This window comes from Ruditapes philippinarum, unplaced genomic scaffold, assembly GCF_026571515.1.
Source record: "Ruditapes philippinarum isolate M1 unplaced genomic scaffold, ASM2657151v2 ctg1278_1_1_1_1, whole genome shotgun sequence".
Classification (NCBI taxonomy): Eukaryota; Metazoa; Mollusca; class Bivalvia; order Venerida; family Veneridae; genus Ruditapes; species Ruditapes philippinarum.
In genome coordinates, this window is record NW_026867073.1 from 180,870 (window position 1) to 206,822 (window position 25,953).

Consider the following 25,953-nt stretch of genomic DNA (forward strand, 5'->3'; position numbering starts at 1 on the left):
TCCCTTTCTATTAAGTGAGAAAAATAACTGGAGTCCCATATTATGTGAGTGATGATAAGGAACATATATAATATTTGAAGTTAAAAGTTAAAAAAATGAAATATCAAATTATATTGCTGCACTAAAACTGAATAGTACAGATGCCAATGCATGAGTGAGTAGCACTGCTCTACATATACTCAAGCTAAAAATAAATTTTGAATTCACCAGCATGCAGCCCTTGTTTATGTCGGTTTAGTCTAGCCAGATAAATATTAGGCCCACTATTTTTTTTAATAAAAGTATACTTTGGCTCTTTAAAGCGGCATGCCTCCAGAAATGAGCCAAAATATTCAAGAAAATAAAACTTAATAAAAAATGTAGAAAAGAAAAAATGTTTAAATTCAAGTACATATACAAATGATAATTTTCATGTTATGATTAAGGACTGGATTTTTGCAGTAATTAATGTCAGTGTTTACCACCATATCTCTTACTGTCTTACTAACACAGTGCAAGGTCCTAGGGCTATTTTTGCTTATATTGATCTCCTTTTTGGTAATTTATGTGGATTGCAAGCAGATTTTTGTAAAAAAAATAAAATTGTTCACTTCACAACATTTCACATTTAAAATTTCAAATACTTTTTTTAGAGCTTTCATTAAAAATAGGATGAATTTGCCAGCTGTTTTAAACTTGTTTTTTTTGCTTTTGATAAACCAAACCAAAAAAACTTTTAAATTGCCCAAATTTTTAAACCCAAACAAGTTTTATACGGGACTTAAAAAATACATTTTTGGTTTGCAAATTTTAAAGTTTATTTTTAATCAAGGGGGTAAAATTATAAGATTTTTTGGGTTTTTCCCTTTTTTATACATTTTGGAAATTTTTAAATTTTGCAAAAACGGGGGGCTCTGGCTGAAACCCAAAAGGGGGTTTAGTTTTCCCTGCCCCCTTAAACCACCCCAAAAATGAGGGATTTTTTTTGGGGAAAGTTTATAAAAGTTTACATGGGCCCGGGTTTTTAACCATGTAGAATTTTTTTTTAAAATTTGTAAAATAAAAAGAATTTTAAATTCCGGGTTTTTTTTCTTTGCATAAAATGAAAATTTTATCCCAAGGGGAAAAAAAAATGTTAAATTAATTTTTTTTTAATGTTCCCCTTTTAAATTTTGGGGGTTTCCCTTTTGTCTTTTTTTGGATTTTGGGGTATGTTCTTTCAGCAAAATAAAAAAATTTTGCACACAAAATAAAAAAAGGGTTTTTGGATCGGTTTAAAAAGATCACCTTTTTTAAATTTTGGGGTAAAAAAATCCCCCATTTTAAATTTTCTCAAAAAATTAGTAAAAAGATTATATGTTTTTTTATTTAGATTTTTGTGAAAAACCTGCCCCAAAACTAGTTAGAAAATTATAACCCTTAAAACAACAAAAAAGGGTAAAATTTTGTTACCCCTTTTTTTTGAATTTAAAATTCCCTAAAAAAAGGTGCATAGCCCCTCACAGTATAGGGGAACACGGGTAAATTTTTTCCAAAAATGTAAAATTTTTGATAGTCCATTAATTTTTAAACAAATAAAAAAATTATGTTTTTTAAATTTTAGGCCCTTTAAAAAAAGGGAAAATAAAACCCTTTTATTAAACAAATGAAAAAAGGGTTGTTTTTGAACTTTGGTGAGAATTTTTTGGGAAAAAAAGGGCCCGGGGAATACCCTGAGGTAAAAAATTTTTTCCCAAAGGGGTCCGGGTTTTTTAAAAGTCCCCATCATTTTGCAAAAACCCTGTGACAAAATTAGGGTTTCCCCTTTCAGGGCCCCATAAAATATAAATGGTTTATAGTTTCAGGGGTTTTTTAAAATTTCCTTTTTTTCTTTTTGAACAAATTTTTCCAATATTTGTATATTTTTTGGCTAAAATTTTAAACATTCACCTCAGAAAGTACAAACCCTGTGAGAAAAAATTTTGGTAAGGGGGTTAATAGTTTAGTTTGGAGTCGGTTTAGTTTGGGGTAGTTTTTTAGCCTGTGCAAATAATCTTTGAAACCCAAAAATTTTTTATAGATTTCTTTACCCCAAATTAATAAATTTTTTAACCAAAGGGAAAAAGGGATTGGGCAAAGAGAAAAAGGTCTTGTCTATATAAAAGGCCTTTCAAGTAAAAGCAAAATTTAAAGGTTCCCTTTTTTTAGATTAAATTTAATTCCAAGCAAGAATCTAAAAAATTAAGCAGTTTTGCTTATTTTAAAGGGCCCTTTTTGGGCCCCGAAATTTGGGAACCCCAAAAAATAAAAATGGTTTCTTTTATTATTTTTTTTTAAATTTTTCCCATGAAATTTTAAATTTTTGGGCACAATTTTTAAACATTTTGTGTTTTCCCCTTAAAAATTTTTTTGGTTTTGTTTCATCCCTAAAAGGGTAGGGGGTATTTTTTTGGTTCTGTTTTAAACCATATTTGCAAAAAGTTTATACCCCCTTTTTTGCTCCCATGAGCACAAAGTGCTCAGAGGGGGCCCCAAAAATTCTTTTGGTTACCCGTAGGGCCCCAAATTCTTTTTTTTCATCTGCCCCGTTTTTTGTTGCCCCAAAACACATTATTTTTTGGGTTTTTTTGTTCGTGAAAAAGGGCTAAAAATATTTTGGGGGCAGGGCCTTTGAAGTAGACAAAGAAAAAATTTTGACCTTCAAAAAAAAATTTAAACCCCTTGACCTTCAAATTTAAAAATTTGTAAAAATTTTGATTTATATTGCAAATTAGGGGCTAAAAACCTTTATAATTTTGAAGGATTTTCTTAAAAATTTAAAACAAAAATCTTTTGGGAAAGGGACCTTTCAAGCCTTAATTTCCAAAACAAATTTGGGACCTTCACTCAAAAAATATCTTAAAATTTTGGAAGGGTAATTTAAATTGGGCATTGCCCCGGTAAAGGCCCAAATTTAAATGAAACCCATAAAAAACCACTTTTAACTTTAAAAATGACATTAAACCCTTTCCGGGGCCCGGATAAATTAAATTTTTTCGTTTAAACATTTTTTTTAAAACTTAGTCATTTTTTAAAGGGAAAATTAAATTTCATAACTTGGGTAAAATTTTTTTAGGAAATAAATTTTAAAATTTTAGACAAAACAAGTTTTTAAACCTAAAAGATCATTTTAAACCCTACAAAAAATTTTTCATATTACTAACCTATAATTTTTTTAAAATTATTTTTTTTAAAATTTTCAAATGTTTTAAAATAGTTTTAAAAAGTTTAAAAAAAGGTTTTTTTCTCTAGGTAAAAATTTTGAAAAATTTCGGGTTTTTAATGATTTTTGCATTAAATTTTGTTGTTTAAAAACCCTTTTTAATGTTTTTCAAAACGGGAAAACCAGTCATACGGGGGTTTTTAAACAAAAAAAAATCTTACCCCAAAGTTTGCCCAAAAAACAGACCCCTTGAACACCCCTAGCTTAACCCTTTAATTTTGTTTTCGGCAAAATCCCCTCTCCCCAAAAAATTTTCTTTTAACAGTTCCCCGGGTAAAGGCAAAAAAACCCCCCTTTTTTAAACCCAAAATGGGTGTAAGCAAATTTTTTTTTAAGCACCCGCCCCCAAACCAGAAAGATTACCCCTGTCTGATATGAAAAAAATTGTTTGTTTTTGACATGTTTACCAAAAAACCTCTAGAGGAAATTCAAAAACCCTTTTAAGGGAAAAAAATACTTTTAAATTTGGGAGACTATTACCCCAAGCATTTTAGCATCTAGGCCCAAATACTGATAAAATAAAGTATATAAAAGTCAAAAGTATACTTATATTAAATAAGTTTTTTTTTCCCTGGTCAACCCAAAAATATATTTTTAATTTATTTTTTCCCCCCCCTTCTCTCCAGTTATTTTTGAAATTTGCCATAAAATTCCCCCAGTGTCATTTTTTAAAATTTAAACCCCCTATATCCCCCCCCCAAAAAGGATAGAAAACATTTAAAAATTTAACTTAAAAAAATTTAATATATTAATTTTTGATAAAAAAATTTTTTTTTACAACGGGGTTTCCCTGTTTTTGTTTTTTTTAATAATATGAAAGAATCGGGGGTATTTTTTTAATTTTTGGGTTTACATGTTTTAAACGGGTATGTAAGCCCCGGGCAAAAAAACAAAATTTAAAAAGAAAAATTTCCCGAAAAAGAAAAATGTGCCCCCTCTTTCCAAAGCGGGAAATAGGGGAAATTTCCCGGGTTTTTAATTTTTTCCTTTACAAACTTTACTTAAAAAATTAAAATAAATGGGGAAATAAAAGATAAAAATTAAAATTTCCCTTTTTTTTCCCATTTTCCCCCTTTTTTTCACTGAAAAAAAAAAAATTTTTTTAAACTGCATTTGAAACATATTTTAAAACCGGTTTTCCCTTTCCCCCAGACTAATTTCTGCTATATTCAGCCGAGTTTTTGTCCCCTTTTTATTTGATTCCAAAAAAAGAGAAATGCATATAATAAACAATTTTAAAATTTTAAAAATTTTCTATAAATAGTTTTTTTTAGTATGAAAATTATTTAAATTTTTCACTTGTGGCAACCCCATCAAAGAAAATTTAAAAGGGTTTTTACCACGCAAGGAAAAATTAAAAAAATTTTTTAAAATTTTTAGGAAAAATTTTCCTTATTTCTTTTAGTTATAAATTTTTGTTTAGTTTCCTAAAACCCGTAAGACTTTTTAAAAAATGAAAAAATTATTTTCCAAAATCTTAAAAATCCCGGGTTTTTTGATTTGGAAACATGTTTTTTTGGGGTTTATACCAATTTATTTTGGAAATATAAATGTTGAAGCACCTAACATATGGTTTGTGTTTTTTGAACTTGCCCCAGGAACTTTTGATTTATTGGGGTAGCAAAATTGCTGGTAAGATTATTGTTTGGTGGCTTAAAAAATAAATTTTGGTTTACCCAATCATTTCCTGCAATAGTGTATTCCCTGGCGAAACCCAGTGATGCTTTTGAAAGAATGTGTAAGATTATCCTCTGCTAAAAACGAAAGATACTTCTAGCATGTTTAAGTTTTATAGGACAGCACAGTGGCAGTTAAAAAGGCACCAGAAACACTTGGGATGTGGAGCTCGTGTGTGTTGTAATTATTTTTTTAGAACTTGAAAATATGATTTTTTTTTTCAAAACAGCTTATATTAACATATTTTTTTTACATATATGATCAGTACATGTGCTTGGGATTGAACAAAGATATAAATCTTTATTTTGGATTTTTAAAGGCACCCCAAGTGGTCTTGTGTGATAAAAGGTATGCTATCACAGGGACACAGTCCCAGTGTTGGGAATAGTGTAAAAAAAAGTAATTCTAAAAAAATATATATACTGTATATATAATAAAGTCTATATATTATATATACAGTATATATTTTTTTTTTAGAATTACCTTTTTACACTATCCCAACACACTGTGCTGGGTCTGTCACAGTGTGGTATCTATAGGTTTAAAGCACCAGCCTGTTCAAGTACTTACCCTATGTAAAATTAATTAATACCCGCTGGTGTTTATTATTTATCACAAAAACGTCTGTTGATAATTTCTTTACATATCAATAAGGATTATTTGAACGGATGCAGATCGTGGCCCGAGATGAATTCGACTCGGTCGAGTTCATTTAGGGCCGAACAAGATGATTTCAATTTTACTACTCGGATTTTTTGTAATTCACTTCCAAAGAAATTTGGACAGAAAAAATTCACTTTCTTTTTAAAAATTTTTTTTTTTTTAAAACATAAAGGGTGGGCCCATTAGTTTTTTTTTCTTTCCCTATTTACTTTTAAAAGTAGATCTATTTCAAAATAAAAAAAAATCCAAATTAATTTTTTAGAAAATCATGAAAAATCCGACCCCCCCTATTTTTAAAAACCCAAAAATTGATTTTAAAAATTTTTTATTTAAATTTTCTCGTAAAAACAGTCAAAATTCCCCCTTTTCCTTTAAAAAAATTACTTTTTAAATTTTATGCAATAAAAATTGAACCCGTAATTTTTAAATTTAAATTTAAAAAGGGAAATGTTTCTCCCCTTAAAAAAAAAGTCCCTTAAAGTTTTTTCACGTTGCATTTTTCACGGGCCCTTTTCCCCTGAGGGTTCGTAAGGGTCTTAACAAATTTTTTTAAGGGGGGAAAGAAATTTTTCACGCTACACCGGTTAATTTTTTGCCTTTAAAATTTTGCCCTTAAAAAAGATATTTTTCCAGATACGTTTACTTGATGTGGAAAGCAAGAAAAAACAGAAAACACATATGTCCCCGGGGCCAAATTTGGGAAAAAACCAAAAAAAGACCCAAAGCTTTTCAATAAAACTTGAAAAATTTAAAAGAATAAAAACCCGGGGGAAAAAGTGAAAGATTCTGAAATGAATCAGGAAGGGGGGGTTTTTGGGACGTTGGGTAAATTTAAAAGAGAAAAAAGGGGGACCTTTTTGAAAGTTCTCTGTAAAATATTGTTTATCGTGTTTTTGTTTTTCCATTTTACAAAAATTTTTTAAATTTAAGTTTGAATATTTTAGAAATGTTTTTAGCAATTTTTTCCAGATTAAAAAAATTTCTGTAAAAGTTTTTTCATATTATTTTTAAAAAAATATTTTAAAAGAACATTTAAACATGTTCCCGAAAAATTAAATCCCAAAATTTTAAAGTGAAAAGAAAAAATTCAGTTTAACCGGAAAAAAGCCAAAATTAATTATAATTTGATACTTTTAAAAACGGGGTTTAAATTAAAATTTTGAAAATCTTGCGTTGGGCCCCGAAGGGTTTTAAAAGAAGAATTAAAATTTGGGTTCCCGAGGTTTTGCGGGGGTCAGAAAAATACAGAAGCCCCCCAAAAAAAAACCTTCTTTAACAACAAATTTAATTTTTTCCCTTTTTTTTTATAAACATTTTTTTTAACACAAAAAATGAAAATGGATTTTTTCCCCAAAAAATAAAAATCATGACCCGGGCCCGGTGAAATTAAATAATTTTTGAAAAACCGGGGCCCGGGCCCTTTTTTTAAATTTTTGGGTTTCCCTTTCCAAATGGGGAAAATTTTAAAAAAACTTAGATTGGAAACCCAAAAACAAAAAAAATTCCCACATTCCCTTTATGGGGTTTTTTTTCACTTAACATAATACGGGAAATTTTTATTTCTTAAATTAACGCTTCAAAAATTTTTTTTTGTTTTTTAGGGGGGAAAATTTTAGGGATTTTTTTTATGTTTTTTTAGTGGGTTACTGATAAAATCCGTTTAAAATTTTAATTTGGAAAAATTTCACAGTGAAAAAAATTTTAAGAATGTAAATTTTTTGGGGGCGGAATTAAAAACCAACCGTTTATGAAATTTTTTTACAAAATGCATAAATTTTTTTTCCCCTTTTTTGTTTTTTCTTATTTTTTAATTAAGCAATTTGGGCATTTTTTTAGTTTAATTATACATATGAAAATTAAATTTAAAAACCCCCCCCCTTTCCCCAAAAAAAAATTAAGATTTTAGAATTTAAACTCCGTCCGTCCCCTTTTTGTTTTGCCCGTCCGCCCTGTCCGTCCCGGCGAACCTAAAAGGTCCCCATTTAGCTTTTCATTCCCGGGCCTATTTTTAAATTTTTAAAAAAAAAAAACCAAAACTGAAATTTTTTTATTTTGGTTAAATTTACTGGTTTTTTTGGGAAATGCCACAATTTAAAAAATCAAAGAAAAAAACCCTATAAAACCCCAAAATTTGGTATATTTCCCCCTCTCTGTTCCCCATCACATGTTCCGGGGGGTTTGTCCCAACCCTTTTGGGCTTTTTTAAAAAAAAGGAAATTGAAAGGGTTTTTTGGTACAAATGTTTGTCAATGTGTCAGGCGGAACAACCGGACCTCTATCTCTAAGGTCAGGGTCATACTTGGTTACTAAATGTCATCATTTCATAGTAAATGTCGTGTCCATAATTTTCTTATCCATAAACAGATTTTGAAAATACACAATTGTTCATAAAAATAAGACGATATAACCTGCACAAAAACAAGTGGCTTACCTCCAAGGCCAAGGTCAAAGTTGGAGGTCAATTATTAACATAGTCTGTCACAGGGTATGTTTTGTCTCCGGTCTATCACTGTTTCAAAGACCAAGGGATTTTGAAATTATTTGGAATAAATGTTCACAAAAGAAGACACTGTGTCATGCGTAAAAACAAGTCGCCTTCCTCCAAGGTCAATGCCACAGTTTGAAGTCAAAGATTAACATAGTCTGTTATAAGGTATATGTTGTTTCCAGTGCATAATTTTTCTCATCCTTCAAGGGATTTTGAAAATACCTTGCATACATGTAAACAATAATAAGACAATGTGTCATGCACAATATACGGACCCTTATCTCTAAGGTCAAAGCTACACTTAGAGGTCAAAACTTAACATGGTATTTTACAGGGTATATTTTGTGCGCAGTCTATATTTTTAATTGTTCAAGGGATATTGAATTTCTTGGCATAAAAGTTCTCAATAATGGGACCATATGTCATATGAAACAGCTAGACTCCTATCTTCAATGTCAGGTCACACTTGAGTTCCTAAGCTTTACATGTATATTTTGCGTGCGGTATATAACTTTTTCCATCAATCAAGTTTTAAAATAGAATGGCACAATTGTAAACAATAATAAGACGACATTGCCATGCCCCCTACCCACATACTTTGATTGATGACTGGAAACGAAATAAACCCTTTAACAGACCATATCCTGTATTGATATTGTATTTTGTCACATTTTATGGCTTTGAAAAAGTGATTCCAAATATACACACGTATTTCTGTTGACAAACAGGAGTTTTTCCGTTATATTTGTTTAATTAACGTATTGTTACTGGCATGTGCAGATCTAGCACAAAATTATGCACTGAAATTCAAGATCCATTTCTCAATTTTTTGAAATAGCACAATTTAGTGTTTCATGTAAAACTTCCTTAACGCGGGGGACGTTGGTAACTCTGTTACAAATTCTTGCATAATTACTTAAGCAAAACATTACTAGAATTTTTAATTTCGATGTACTTAATAGGAAGTGACACACTACCTGAAGAGCCAAAAATGATTAAAATTAGCAATGTAAATGTACATATGAATAGCGTTGTTGTGAAAAAATTCTTAGAAAAGACAATTGAGTGTGACGGAAATGTTGTGGCTGTGACTGTTAATTCTGAAGAACGGTTTGCCATTGTTACCTTTGATTCATCTGCAGGTATGATATTGTATAAATTTATTGATGTTCTTTACTTGGTTTGACATATTTAAAGACAAAAATAAGACAACTATAATATATCAGTAGATTGTTAAAACACTTAAAATAAATCTCGGCGTTAGAAAAGGGATATGAGTTTTTATGCCTCCATTAATTTGAAACCTTAAATTACATCGATTAAAATGTTGTACCAAGTTTTGAAGAAATTCAATGATAACGAAGATCTATGATGGCTGATTTGTGCCATTGGTGTTTTTGCCCCGCAATCCCACCAAGCGAAAAGTCGAGAATGAACAAGTTTAAATGACGGGCGCGCGGAGCAAAAGCACGCTTATTAACGGAGGCACAGAGCGAGATTTAAGAAATAAAACGGCGGGTTGTGGCGCAAATATACGCTTATAAGCGCCCCTGCACCCCGTCCGTACAAATTATTTGTTAATTTTAGATCTATCCAGTCCAAATTTACAACAATCTGCTTAAGACACTTCAGAATTCAATATTGTTGATTTCTTAAGAAATGTCAAACATGTGTTTAATAATGTTTCAAAAATAAATTTGGAGCATGTTATTTGTTTAAGCACTGAAGGAAGCAGCAAATCAGCAAAAATAATGTACAAGAGGTGACTTGTATGAGAACATTTTAAAAACCAATTTTCCTACACGTATTTCAAGAGCTTGCCCGTGCAAATTATTAAAAATGTATAAAACTGTGTTATCTACGGTTACAAACTTCAAAATGGTAAGACGTAGAATTAGTGATTTAGTAGAAGGCATCGTGCACGGCCTTTTGAAGAAAAACATGTTGTACAGAAAAATAGTAAAAAGAACAAACGAAAAGTGGGTATACTGTTTCATCGGGGTACAACATTCCAAAGGTTTTATTCCCACGTGAAAACGTGAAAAAGGCAACGTACTACTGTTACAGATAAGGTCATCCGAAACATAATACGCATGCACCAAAACAAAAATTAAAGTGTACATAAGCTACCTAACAAGAAAATTCAGAAGAGACGTCTGTATCTCCGCTTAAATAGTGAAATAGTTGTCACTGTTTTTTCAAAGAACGTAGGGTCAAGTATTTAACCAAAAAGGGAATGGATACCAAAGAGTCCTGAGTCAGCAACAATGGACTTTGGAATCTGAAGCATCCTTAAACGCCGATTACGAAAGCGATAAATTTACACTTTTAGTTGACTTAAAAACTGGAGCAATCTACTATTATTATGACACTTTAAAGCTGTTCGAGGCAATGAGAATTATCTGCTATGCCCATGGATCACAAATTGAACATTTGTTACAATGAAATAAAATAAATGGAATAATTAAAACAGAGTGAACAGTGTTAACATAAATACTTATTTCATTTAGTATATAGAAAATATGTATAATAGTTTTGGAAACTGTAACAAGATTCTAAAAATAAAAAAAGTTTTAAGGAAATAAAATTGACAGCATATGTGAGGCATAATAAGTCTTTCAAGTGAAATTTAAAAGAAACGATTGTCTGAAATACAAGTCATGATTGTCACTGCATCCAGTAACATATTTTGTCTGTTATATGCATTCAAGCATTTTCTTTTCAGCTGTATATGAGATAATGGAGAAGAGACCATTAATAATAATGGGGTTTGAGACTGATGTAGATGTTTACAGTAAGTAAGACTTCAAAAATCTATAATTACCGGTTTTACGATCCTTGAAGATCGTTCAGCACGACATTTTTGTTGTGCTTGTGTTAATTTAGTTCTTTATATTCGGCTAATTTCTTGTTGGATGGTTCCAGTATTCCACACTTGAATACTGTTGAATCACCCTTAGGATATGTGGCCTGCTTTTTAAATTTGTCTTTTGGCGTCTTATCTGTGATATACGGAAGCGTCCTGGTGCCAATTTAACATTTTCTATAAAAAAATAACTCCTACGTAGGACTTTATAAGTCCTACGTAGGACTTTATAAGTCCTACGTAGGAGATAAAAAAGCCTAATTAGGAGTTTATAACTCTTACGTAGGACTTTGTAACTCCTACGTAGGACTTTATAACTCCTAATTAGGTTTTTTTATCTCCTACGTTATAAAGTCCTACGTAGGAGATAAAAAAAAACCTAATTAGGAATTTTTAAGTCCTACGTAGGAGTTTAAAAGTCCTACGTAGGAGTTTATAACTCCCACGTAGGACTTTTTAAGTGTTCTTCTATGTAGGAGTTATAAAGTCCTACGTAGGAGTTATAAAGTCCTAATTAGGGTTTTTTTCAATCCTACGTAGGAGTTATAAAGTCCTACGTAGGAGTTTGTAAGTTCTACGTAGGACTTTAAAACTTCTAATTAGGCTTTTTAACTCCTACGCAGGAGTTATAAAGTCCTACGTAGGAGTTTGTAAGTCCTACGTAGGAGTTACAAACTCCTAATTAGGCTTTTTTTATCTCCCACGTAGGAGTTATAAAGTCCTACGTAGGACTTATAAACTCCTACGTAGGACTTATAAACTCCTACGTAGTTACAAACTCCTAATAAGGCTTTTTAATCTCCTACGTAGGAGTTTTTTTTTATAGAACATTATGAATTGGCACCAGGACGCAGGCTTCATAACCTCTGATCCCCTTTTAGAATTCCATTTTATTTAGTTCCGCCCATTGTTTTTTCGTTTAGGACACAGGCAATTTTTAACTTGGGGACCATATGCCGCTTTTCATGGAATGGCACTTACGAGTCACATTGAAGGTTCCATGATAACCGCCATATGATTACATCTGCGGATGTTTCTAAATTCAAAATTTTACCAGTTCATGTTAAATGTTGAATTCTGCTTAAGCCGGTGCTAGGGCGCGTGGACGGTAACTTGCACTTTCCAGTACCGTCCATGAACAGGCTCAACCAAACCGATCCTGCAACATTTCACAATTTTGCCGTATTTGGTCTTTCTTCAGGGATTCTTAGTTTCTCTATTTCAATACTTTTGTTTAGCCGCGTTAAACAGTTTCCCTTTGACATTTTTCATTTTTTTTATAAAAACAAATCTCTTTTTATGTATGAATATAAGAGGAAAGTGAGTGAAATTAAAGATTCAGTAATAAGGTTTTTGACTCCTTTGAAAAATAAGACAAAAAGAATATGTGAAAATGATATCATGCCTTTTACAAGCGCTGGTAAAGGAAACAGAATTTAACTCTTTGCCACAAAGTTTTGAGATTTTTTATTATGCATAAAAAATGAACAATAACCAATTTTTCATGTTGAATTTCTATCAAAATTTTTCAGAATTTTATCATGTATAAATCAAATGATAAAAGTGTGGGACAGTCTTTTTTTGATTTTAGACATTTTTATATTTTTCATTATCAGTTATTGGTCAATGAAGACGTTTAACATATTTGTTTTTAAATATATATCTTATTCAGCTAAATTTGACAGCTCAAAAATAAACATAATATCAATTTAACTATCAATCATGTTGTTTTCTCAATCTATCACCCAATTTGTTTTTGAACATAATAAGTAATTACAATGAACGTAATGATGACATCAACGGCTGGAAAAAAAGTATTTGACTGTTTAAGAAAATAACTGATTAAAGATAAGAATAATTACCGGTTTTAGGTCGGAGAGATATATAGAATGAACGGACAAAGTGGACTAAATAATCATGTTAATAGAATTTTATTTCTTTTTCAACCTAAGTTTGATGATTAACTATGATACAAGACTTTTTTGTTTTCACTATCAGAAAAACATCAGTTTAAAACTTATTATATGAAAGTATTTTGAATTCTTCTTGGGGTGATGTGTTTAAATGGACGTTTTGGTGTGTTTTGCTATGAACATATAAGTATGAACATTTATTAGCAATATTGTAAATATCTTGAATATTATGAGGTCCAAAACAATTAAATGACACATAAGCCTGTTATTTCTTAAATGTAACCTAGAATTCAAAGAAGTATACAATAGGGTGAACGTTTCGGTAATCTAAAACGCGGCGTTCGTGCGTGCGTATTTCGTATATCTTGCTATAATTTTCTTATCCATAAACAGATTTTGAAAATACACAATTGTTCATAAAAATAAGACGATATAACCTGCACAAAAACAAGTGGCTTACCTCCAAGGCCAAGGTCAAAGTTGGAGGTCAATTATTAACATAGTCTGTCACAGGGTATGTTTTGTCTCCGGTCTATCACTGTTTCAAAGACCAAGGGATTTTGAAATTATTTGGAATAAATGTTCACAAAAGAAGACACTGTGTCATGCGTAAAAACAAGTCGCCTTCCTCCAAGGTCAATGCCACAGTTTGAAGTCAAAGATTAACATAGTCTGTTATAAGGTATATGTTGTTTCCAGTGCATAATTTTCTCATCCTTCAAGGGATTTTGAAAATACCTTGCATACATGTAAACAATAATAAGACAATGTGTCATGCACAATATACGGACCCTTATCTCTAAGGTCAAAGCTACACTTGAGGTCAAAACTTAACATGGTATTTTACAGGGTATATTTTGTGCGCAGTCTATATTTTTAATTGTTCAAGGGATATTGAATTTCTTGGCATAAAAGTTCTCAATAATGGGACCATATGTCATATGAAACAGCTAGACTCCTATCTTCAATGTCAGGTCACACTTGAGTTCCTAAGCTTTACATGTATATTTTGCGTGCGGTATATAACTTTTTCCATCAATCAAGTTTTAAAATAGAATGGCACAATTGTAAACAATAATAAGACGACATTGCCATGCCCCCTACCTCAAATGTCCAGGTCACACTTAAATGTCAAAGCCTAAAATAGTCTGTTACAGGGAATGATGCCAAGTCAGGCACACGCAAATAAAATGTTATTGGTGAATTACCCACATACTTTGATTGATGACTGGAAACGAAATAAATCCTTTAACAGACCATATCCTGTATTGATATTGTATTTTGTCACATTTTATGGCTTTGAAAAAGTGATTCCAAATATACACACGTATTTCTGTTGACAAACAGGAGTTTTTCCGTTATATTTGTTTAATTAACGTATTGTTACTGGCATGTGCAGATCTAGCACAAAATTATGCACTGAAATTCAAGATCCATTTCTCAATTTTTTGAAATAGCACAATTTAGTGTTTCATGTAAAACTTCCTTAACGCGGGGGACGTTGGTAACTCTGTTACAAATTCTTGCATAATTACTTAAGCAAAACATTACTAGAATTTTTAATTTTGATGTACTTAATAGGAAGTGACACACTACCTGAAGAGCCAAAAATGATTAAAATTAGCAATGTAAATGTACATATGAATAGCGTTGTGGTGAAAAAAATTCTTAGAAAAGACAATTGAGTGTGACGGAAATGTTGTGGCTGTGACTGTTAATTCTGAAGAACGGTTTGCCATTGTTACCTTTGATTCATCTGCAGGTATGATATTGTATAAATTTATTGATGTTCTTTACTTGGTTTGACATATTTAAAGACAAAAATAAGACAACTATAATATATCAGTAGATTGTTAAAACACTTAAAATAAATCTCGGCGTTAGAAAAGGGATATGAGTTTTTATGCCTCCATTAATTTGAAACCTTAAATTACATCGATTAAAATGTTGTACCAAGTTTTGAAGAAATTCAATGATAACGAAGATCTATGATGGCTGATTTGTGCCATTGGTGTTTTCGCCCCGCAATCCCACCAAGCGAAAAGTCGAGAATGAACAAGTTTAAATGACGGGCGCGCGGAGTAAAAGCACGCTTATTAACGGAGGCACAGAGCGAGATTTAAGAAATAAAACGGCGGGTTGTGGCGCGAATATACGCTTATAAGCGCCCCTGCACCCCGTCCGTACAAATTATTTGTTAATTTTAGATCTATCCAGTCCAAATTTACAACAATCTGCTTAAGACACTTCAGAATTCAATATTGTTGATTTCTTAAGAAATGTCAAATGTGTTTAATAATGTTTCAAAAATAAATTTGGAGCATGTTATTTGTTTAAACACTGAGGGAAGCAGCAAATCAGCAAAAATAATGTACAAGAGGTGACTTGTATGAGAACATTTTAAAAACCAATTTTCCTACACGTATTTCAAGAGCTTGCCCGTGCAAATTATTAAAAATGTATAAAACTGTGTTATCTACGGTTACAAACTTCAAAATGGTAAGACGTAGAATTAGTGATTTAGTAGAAGGCATCGTGCACGGCCTTTTGAAGAAAAACATGTTGTACAGAAAAATAGTAAAAAGAACAAACGAAAAGTGGGTATACTGTTTCATCGGGGTACAACATTCCAAAGGTTTTATTCCCACGTGAAAACGTGAAAAAGGCAACGTACTACTGTTACAGATAAGGTCATCCGAAACATAATACGCATGCACCAAAACAAAAACTAAAGTGTACATAAGCTACCTAACAAGAAAATTCAGAAGAGACGTACAAGTTCTTTGCGTCTGTATCTCCGCTTAAATAGTGAATTAGTTGTCACTGTTTTTTCAAAGAACGTAGGGTCAAGTATTTAACCAAAAAGGGAATGGATACCAAAGAGTCCTGAGTCAGCAATAATGGACTTTGGAATCTGAAGCATCCTTAAACGCCGATTACGAAAGCGATAAATTTACACTTTTAGTTGACTTAAAAACTGGAGCAATCTACTATTATTATGACACTTTAAAGCTGTTCGAGGCAATGAGAATTATCTGCTATGCCCGTGGATCACAAATTGAACATTTGTTACAATGAAATAAAATAAATGGAATAATTAAAACAGAGTGAACAGTGTTAACATAAATACTTATTTCATTTAGTATATAGAAAATATGTATAATAGTTTTGGAAACTGTAACAAGATTCTAAAAATAAAAAAAGTTTTAAGGAAATAAAATTGACAGCATATGTGAGGCATAATAAGTCTTTCAAGTGAAATTTAAAAGAAACGATTGTCTGAAATACAAGTCATGATTGTCACTGCATCCAGTAACATATTTTGTCTGTTATATGCATTCAAGCATTTTCTTTTCAGCTGTATATGAGATAATGGAGAAGAGACCATTAATTATAATGGGGTTTGAGACTGATGTAGATGTTTACAGTAAGTAAGACTTCAAAAATCTATAATTACCGGTTTTACGATCCTTGAAGAGATCGTTCAGCACGACATTTTTGTTGTGCTTGTGTTAATTTAGTTCTTTATATTCGGCTAATTTCTTGTTGGATGGTTCCAGTATTCCACACTTGAATACTGTTGAATCACCCTTAGGATATGTGGCCTGCTTTTTAAATTTGTCTTTTGGCGTCTTATCTGTGATATACGGAAGCGTCCTGGTGCCAATTTAACATTTTCTATAAAAAAATAACTCCTACGTAGGACTTTATAAGTCCTACGTACGTAGAAGATAAAAAAGCCTAATTAGGAGTTTATAACTCTTACGTAGGACTTTGTAACTCCTACGTAGGACTTTATAACTCCTAATTAGGTTTTTTTATCTCCTACGTTATAAAGTCCTACGTAGGAGATAAAAAAAAAACCTAATTAGGAATTTTAAAGTCCTACGTAGGAGTTTAAAAGTCCTACGTAGGAGTTTATAACTCCCACGTAGGACTTTTTAAGTGTTCTTCTATGTAGGAGTTATAAAATCCTACGTAGGAGTTATAAAGTCCTAATTAGGGTTTTTTTAACTCCTACGTAGGAGTTATAAAGTCCTACGTAGGAGTTTGTTAGTTCTACGTAGGACTTTAAAACTTCTAATTAGGCTTTTTAACTCCTACGCAGGAGTTATAAAGTCCTACGCAGGAGTTATAAAGTCCTACGTAGGAGTTTGTAAGTCCTACGTAGGAGTTACAAACTCCTAATTAGGCTTTTTTATCTCCCACGTAGGAGTAATAAAGTCCTACGTAGGACTTATAAACTCCTACGTAGGACTTATTAACTCCTACGTAGTTACAAACTCCTAATAAGGCTTTTTAATCTCCTACGTAGGAGTTTTTTTTTATAGAACATTATGAATTGGCACCAGGACGCAGGCTTCATAACCTCTGATCCCCTTTTAGAATTCCATTTTATTTAGTTCCGCCCATTGTTTTTTCGTTTAGGACACAGGCAATTTTTAACTTGGGGACCATATGCCGCTTTTCATGGAATGGCACTTACGAGTCACATTGAAGGTTCCATGATAACCGCCATATGATTACATCTGCGGATGTTTCTAAATTCAAAATTTTACCAGTTCATGTTAAATGTTGAATTCTGCTTAAGCCGGTGCTAGGGCGCGTGGACGGTAACTTGCACTTTCCAGAACAGGCTCAACCAAACCGATCCTGCAACATTTTGCCGTATTTGGTCTTTCTTCAGGGATTCTTAGTTTCTCTATTTCAATACTTTTGTTTAGCCGCGTTAAACAGTTTCCCTTTGACATTTTTCATTTTTTTTATAAATACAAATCTCTTTTTATGTATGAATATAAGAGGAAAGTGAGTGAAATTAAAGATTCAGTAATAAGGTTTTTGACTCCTTTGAAAAATAAGACAAAAAGAATATGTGAAAATGATATCATGCCTTTTTCAAGCGCTGGTAAAGAACAGAATTTAACTCTTTGCCACAAAGTTTTGAGATTTTTTATTATGCATAAAAAATGAACAATAACCAATTTTTCATGTTGAATTTCTATCAAAATTTTTCAGAATTTTATCATGTATAAATCAAATGATAAAAGTGTGGGACAGTCTTTTTTTTTGATTTTAGACATTTTTATATTTTTCATTATCAGTTATTGGTCAATGAAGACGTTTAACATATTTGTTTTTAAATATATATCTTATTCAGCTCAATTTGACAGCTCAAAAATAAACATAATATCAATTTAACTATCAATCATGTTGTTTTCTCAATCTATCACCCAATTTGTTTTTGAACATAATAAGTAATTACAATGAACGTAATGATGACATCAACGGCTGGAAAAAAAAGTATTTGACTGTTTAAGAAAATAACTGATTAAAGATAAGAATAATTACCGGTTTTAGGTCGGAGAGATATATAGAATGAACGGACAAAGTGGACTAAATAATCATGTTAATAGAATTTTATTTCTTTTTTCAACCTAAGTTTGATGATTAACTATGATACAAGACTTTTTTGTTTTCACTATCAGAAAAACATCAGTTTAAAACTTATTATATGAAAGTATTTTGAATTCTTCTTGGGGTGATGTGTTTAAATGGACGTTTTGGTGTGTTTTGCTATGAACATATAAGTATGAACATTTATTAGCAATATTGTAAATATCTTGAATATTATGAGGTCCAAAACAATTAAATGACACATAAGCCTGTTATTTCTTAAATGTAACCTAGAATTCAAAGAAGTATACAATAGGGTGAACGTTTCGGTAATCTAAAACGCGGCGTTCGTGCGTGCGTATTTCGTATATCTTGCGTGCGTATATAGGGAAATGTGCGGTTGATAAAACGCTTTCTCAAGCGTGCATCGTTTACAAGCGTTGAACGTCTATCGTTTTTCATGTAATCGTTTTTTGTTTATCGTGCGTTTGAAAGCGTGCATTTCTTATCTCCAGAAACGTCTAGCGTGCGTCTGCCTTCGTCAAAACGTTTTAGTACCGTGTTTTGCGTCTGTTACTATTGAGAAGAAAAGAATATCTGAAATAGATCTATTTTGAAAATTTAGGTTTCTTAAAGATGTTAAATATGTTCAGTGTCTCTTTCGAAAAATAGAAACATTAATGCTGTGATATTTACATGAAAATGTGTGACATAATTCAAGATATTTTCCTCCTTATTCACCTGAAATTGCCTTTGTGACTTGTTTTTCCCAAATTTATAGCATAACCTTCCAGGTCGACAATTTGTTCAGCATAATCACCTTCGTACCTCGATATCCACTGTCTTCATAGTAATTCTAAGAAGTAACAAATTTTACTTGCCTAAATTTTAAACATTTTTAAAAACAAAAATTGTAATCAATTAAAACAATTTACTGTTTTTTGTAAAGAAATTAGCAATAATTATGTATAATGGAAATATTTGATTAATCATATTATGAATTATTACCCCTCACTTTTTCGAAATGATAATTTCGCATAGGCCTATGTGAGGTATTCTTAATATTAATGAAATTGTACCACGTTATTAAGAATTTTGTACTGTAACATAGGTAACAGTTCTTTTTAACAGTATAAGATCTGTCACGTGGTCTATTTTCTAAATAAAATGAAATTAAATGTCCGTTATTTTTTCTCGAGTCATTCTTGTTTTCGACGTTCACCACGATAGGACATCACCATCTTCTCTGGAGTAACTATGACATCCATAAAATTTACTAGTAGTTGTTTGCATCATGGATTGCTTTTCGCGTATAAAAGATCTTTTTGTTGAGTAGTCAAAAAGTAAACATCCGTTTTCAACGGATGTAATTGCAATGTAAATAATTATGTGTCATACTGGAACATACAGACGTTTTTAGCATGCAACAAAGGATTATTACACAATTTTAATCATTGAAACGTTACCGATATGATGGACAGACATAGGATATCATCGTTATTTTGTCAAAAATTATGCGAAGAATATTACAGAAGGATCAGATTTCACAGATCATAACTGTATAAATGGATTAGTGTTTTGTTTTCTAAATGAAACACAGCTTATTTTGTATGTTAATGACTAGTCGAAATCATCACTTGCTTACAGAATAAAAAAGAAATAGTCCTAAATAGGCCTAAACTACACTTAAAACTTAAGAGGTAAGGACAGTTTAGTTATTGTTAATCTTGGTTTATTTTTGTTACAGTTAGATTTAGTTGACAATTTCAGATCATCACAGTATTTTTGTTCGATGTAATAAAATAAATAACACATTGGTTTGTGAGTAACAGTAAAAATATCAACCCACAAACCCATGTGTTATTTATTATATACTGTTGTCAGAATTTTTTTTGTAACATACAAATGTACTGTTTTTATTCACAGAGCATGTTTAAGATTTTAAGGCTATATGATTCCGCCCGTTTCCTTCTAGACATCATCTTTTAGTCATAAAAGCACTGCAATTCTTCAATTCTATGCACAAGTTATCAATGCGTTTGAATATTATTTAGAAGCTTCTTTTCCACATCTGAATAATAAGTTATCATCAAGTTTAAAAGACCATCAAATTGATAGAATTTACCTGTATTAAATATGAGACTTTTTTTTACTCAATAGTTAACAATTCTAAAAATAACTGATCACTCGAAAGCAATACAAATCTGACAAAAATAAAAATTAAAAAAAAGGTAATCATAGTTTGTTGTCTGACTCCTATATTGAGCTAATTTATCTCATCTCATTTCATGTATTGACTCTATATGTGTCTAAGTATCAGGAACTTTACTTTAACCTGTAATAGAACTTTAGGGCGCATCTATTTTAGTATTCTTTTTTGTCGCTTTTAGTATTCAATGGCTTGAAATAACTTCTTTCATACTTATCATATTAAACTCAAATTGAGAACACCATGTACCTGCTAGTGAGACTTTCCTGCTCACGAGCAGAAGTGCAATTAAATATCTATTATAAACATACTTTAATAGGTGCTTAAGTTTCATTGATATATTTTAGAACTGTGTGCTTGCGTCTCGTTCAAATTTCGTTAACGTTCTTTTTATGTTATATAACGATTATTTTTGGGTTTTTTTATTATCTGAACATTTATATTTGAAGACAATATCCTGCAATATTTACAAAATTGGTATTCATATGTACCAATTTAAATGTTCTGGTTCGGAAGGTATTGACAAAGATGAATGTCAGTAGACGGTGACAATAAAGTGGATTCCTTTTTTGAAACGAATTTTTAAAAGTCACATCATCAACTAAATGATATTTTCTTTCTTGAGGCGTCACTGGAATAACGTCGCTGATAATTCTAGATAATAATCAAATAATTATGACAAATATATCGAATATTTACAAAAAATTAGACGTCCACCATATTATGTGTAATACATCGCTTTGAAATATAGTATTTCGTAATATAAGATTTTTGTCACCATTTTTATCTCTCTCGCAAAGAAGGATGTATATTTAAAATTTTCTTTTATAAAATTAAATAAATCGAAATCCGTAAAAAATGAAAGATATTTCTGAAACATTTTGTATGAAAAGTTGAGAGAGAAAAACCCATCATGCACATCTTTACTAAATGGTGTTAAACTGTTAGAAACTATTAGACGAGCTTAACAACTGTCTTTTTCAGGGGACAAAGTTACTTCACAAACTGAACATGCTGAAAGTGGAACACACAGAGCAGCATCTTTACAAACAACAGGTTGTATTTTTCTTTAGTTATGACGAAATCATGCACTATAATTGACCGATAAATGTGTTACTAAAATTAGTTTAAAAAATATGGAATATAATGTTCTACCTATCATTAGTCGCTGTATATGATTTTCGGATATAATAATACCTTATTATTTTTAAGCAACTCGTACAACAGTTAATGTCTCTTTAAAAAAGTTTCATAATCTCCGGTGCATAAAATCCATTATACGTAACATATTATTCTATTACACATGCAGAAACTAGACATACAAGATTTGGTGAAAACGAACCTGATTCTTCACAAGAATACGGTATGTGAATAAATTTAATATAATGGCAACATGACAACATGCACATCCGCTTTCTAAAAAAAATGTTATTTTAATTATCTATTTCAAATATATTTGATACTAGAAAGTATGCTACAAAATTGGGAAAAAAGATTCTGCAACAACACCGCCATGAAATTTGAAATTTTACGAGCATCTTATGCACTTAATCGATCGTAATTATGAATAATCAGTCTGTCCATGTTTAGGGTCGGATGAGTTTTGTATAGTTGTTTGAAAATACTTTAATCGGTATCATTTGATTTAAAGAAATTTTAAAAACTGGAGACCGATTTCTGTATTAAGTGTTTTTTTTTATGAAATTGCATCAGCTAGTATTGTCCAACGCCATAAAACGGTATAAAATTAACTTACAAGTGGAGGTCAAACTGGTTTCTTAACTGAAAAACAAATAGGTGACAATATAAGACTTATCTAAGACTAATCTAGTATGATAATATTAAATATACAGATTATCGTCAAACTCCTGGAATTTTGCTACTTATTGATTTGGCAACAGCCTTTGATTCTATATCATAGGCAGTTATGCATTATGTTTTAGAATTCTTCTAGTTTGGTGAACATTTTATAAGTTAGCTAAAATAGTTAACAAAATCATTCATTCTTGTGAAACAATTAATGGACATTTGTCAGACTGCTTGCAAGTACAACGTTGGTGTGGTTTATATTATGTGCAGAAATTCTTGCATTACTTATCACAATTAATACATATATAAAAGGTGTCAGACTTTAAGCATGTACCTCGGTATTTCTATGATCTCAATATGCTGATGACATAACTATAATGCTTGATGGAACTGTTAAATCTCTAAGACACACTATGCAAGTATTAAATTTTATGCCAAAATTTCAGGTCTCAACATTAACGTATATAGAACAAAAGCAGTATGCATTCCTTCTATTAAAGGAAAAATCGCATAACATGTCCGAAGTTTAATCTTAAGTGGAAATCTTCAAATGCTTTCAGTTACTTGGTGCTACTTTTACCATTTGTTTAAATTACATAATTCAGGCTTATTATTTATTTTAACGGGAGGAAATTTATTTAGTTATTTACTCCACGGTCAAGACGAATTATACTCCTATTGGTAAAAATGTTGTAATTACGTCATTAGCATTACCAAATGTAAAGAACCTCATTCTTAGTTTGCCAAACCTTGATATAGAAACAATCAAAATTTAAAAGACTGCTTCCTTAAATTCCTATGGAAGTCAGGACTAGACGAAACAAAAAGGAATGGTTGTTATGCAGAATTATGAAAATGGGGTTTTCAGAATGATACCTTTAGATACTTTCATAATGTCTAAAATTGGCATTGATAAGAAGGATAGTAAAGTAAAATACCAATTTAAAAGTAATTTTGTAAATAACAGTGGCGTGAACTTTGCTCACTCCCTGTTTTTTGCAAATCTATGCATAAAATAGGTGGTTCTACTGTTTTTATTATTCAAAATATATGTAAATATGGGCATAATATTGATAAATTACTTCTTAGACAGTAGAAGTAATTTGCTGTCATCAATACTAAGTTTGATTTAAATACCATTTTAAAGAGTATCAAAACATTATATAGTCTATTATGAGATATTTCAATCAAATATCTATTAGACACAAAGTTCAGAAATAGGAAATGCCTATTCAGCCTTTTATGATAAAGATAATAAAAAGCCATAAGAAAGGATGTAGACACATTTTTCTAAGAGCAAATACACCCTTTAATGCTAAGAGAAAAATGGGAAGATAAACTCAATTTGAATGTCAATTTTATTTTGAATTGCTTCTATATGCTTCTTTTTAATATTTTAAAGGATTCGAATTAACAATGTTTTCATGTATAAAGTTAATCACAGGATTTTGGCGACAAAATATCTCTTACATAAAATGAGAATAAAAGATGTTAATAAATGAAACAAATAGGGTTTTATAGCTTGCAATTTATGGGTCAAATACATAATGTATGTGGTGTACGGACATAATCCCCTTCGGACAAAATCCCCTTCATGTATTTTTGTATATCTGGACATAATCCCCTCCATGGGTGGACATACTCCCCTTCATGTGTGAAATTTTGAAGTGGACAAAATCCCCTTCATAAGATTGCTACCTAGGACAAAATCCCCCTCTGAGGAATGTTCGGTTTATAAAGTGGGATACTGCATTATGCTGTGTGGTAAATATCTTAATGTATAAATAAGTAGAAAATACTTCAGCAGAAAAGCACATTCAATTAGCACACTTTAATCACATTACAATTGCTTTGTTAAAGCATTCATAACAATCAATCAAGTAGTGCAGTGATCTTGGTATGATTTAATTATTACTCATCAATAGAAATTGTAACAATAGAAAGTATAAATCAATTAGAATTATCAACTTATACAATCAATGAAACAATTATTGGCTAATAAAAATGTTTTTCATACTAATCAATTTGAAACAATTAAAGAAATTGCCTAATCAAATATGTGTTATTCAGTTGATAATTTATCATAATTTTCATGAAAACTTCTAAACTAAATAAAGGTTAACTATTGATACATAATTATAAATAATAAAAAAAAGTTCATTAGTCATTAATTTTAGGGAGTATAATAATTCATTATTCATCATTTTTTATGGAGCATAATAATACATTAGAAACCTAAGAAACAAAGGGGATTTTGTCCGGGTAGTGAAGGGGATTTTGTCCAGTCTTGCAAAAAAATGAAGGGGATTATGTCCAACCATGAAGGGGATTTTGTCCAGGTAGGCGAAGGGGATTTTGTCCGAAGGGGATTATGTCTGACATTCAATGTATGTTTCTTTGCTGGCTAACTGAAACTTACTTTCTTTAGATGATTAATCTAAGATTGATACAACCAGTACTTTACCAGCTGCCTTTTTTTTCTTTTTTCCCTTGAACATCTCTTGTGACCTTTGGTCTTTTTTTTCTCATGATATTATTTCAACATGTATTCATTACAAGAGGTACAACTCTAAATTTGATATCAGTATTTGAATAGCAGGAGTTGTTTCCCTTGAGTTGATGACAATTTTGTCCATCAATGTTCTATTGGAATTTCTTCTTTATATTAAAGAAGTTCTATAATATCGTCGCTTGAAAAACGTTTTGTTCTAAGTGCCAATTTGTTGTTTTTGAGAAAAAAGCATGTAAAGATTTAGTATTGCACAACTTTTTTATTTATTGTCGGATTTTGAAAATTTAAAAACTAGTAAACGTGATGTCGAGAGAACAACTCAATATCGCTTAAGATATGTGGATTTTAATATTTCCTTGCTTGTAAACCTAAAAAAACATTTGGAGATAGAACAGTCCTTGTAACTTTTTTTCAAAAATTGTTAAAATCAGAGTTTGTTCAATGTGACTTAGAACATTATGTCTTTTAAGTTGAATTGATTTATATTCATATAAAACAGTATTTTATCTTTAAAATGCTGCCAAACATGCTCTCGGCTAATTATCACTTGATCAGTTGACTTTGACACTAACACTATTTCTTAGACCATATGTATCTAAACTACATGAACTATGACATTCGAAATCTTATTAAAATCCTTAATCCATTATATTATTAAATGGCATTTAAACAAATAATGTAAATAAAATAAAGATAAAATACCCACATACATTTTCTAGACATTTTATCTATTTTTATAACTTTGGCCATTGCTATTAAATACAATCAAAGTGATTCAATGTCTGGAAAAAAAAGTTATACCCGCAAACGGAAATAGAAAACTTTCAAATCTTCTAGAATGCTGGAAAAAATCTTTCAAGATTTTTTTCATGAAAATTCAAGAGATGGTCAAATTCAAATTCCTTTCAAAAGTATGAAATAATAGTAATTATTTTGTTATGCGCTTTAACACGTTATGTTTGTGTTGGTAAGAAGTTCTTCTAATTAAAGGTATGAAAAAAAAGTTTCTATAACTTAAGTAGGCAATGAAAACATATCTGCTAGAAAATACCTTAAAGATGGAGCAGGCATGACTTATATTTGAAAAATGTCATATTAAAAGATTGTTCGTGTACAAAAACATTACAAACATGATGCTATATAAATATTCATTTAGAAATTCAAAGGCCAAATTACAAGACAAACAAAATATACGTAAAAGA

At 30.8% G+C, this 25,953-nt stretch overlaps 1 long non-coding RNA gene across 2 annotated transcripts; it reads left to right on the forward strand.

Moving 5' to 3' along the window:
• Positions 1-10,767: 10,767 nt before the first annotated feature.
• LOC132734738 (uncharacterized) lies at positions 10,768-21,795 on the forward strand. 2 transcript variants are annotated; one of them, XR_009626363.1, is made up of 4 exons: positions 14,433-14,589; positions 16,186-16,254; positions 21,415-21,486; positions 21,740-21,795. It is a non-coding gene; the product is annotated as an uncharacterized LOC132734738 (long non-coding RNA). The 2 variants fall into 2 exon arrangements; XR_009626362.1 differs by lacking the exons at positions 14,433-14,589; positions 16,186-16,254 and adding an exon at positions 10,768-10,842 and having other exon boundaries at positions 21,740-21,794.
• Positions 21,796-25,953: the final 4,158 nt, after the last annotated feature.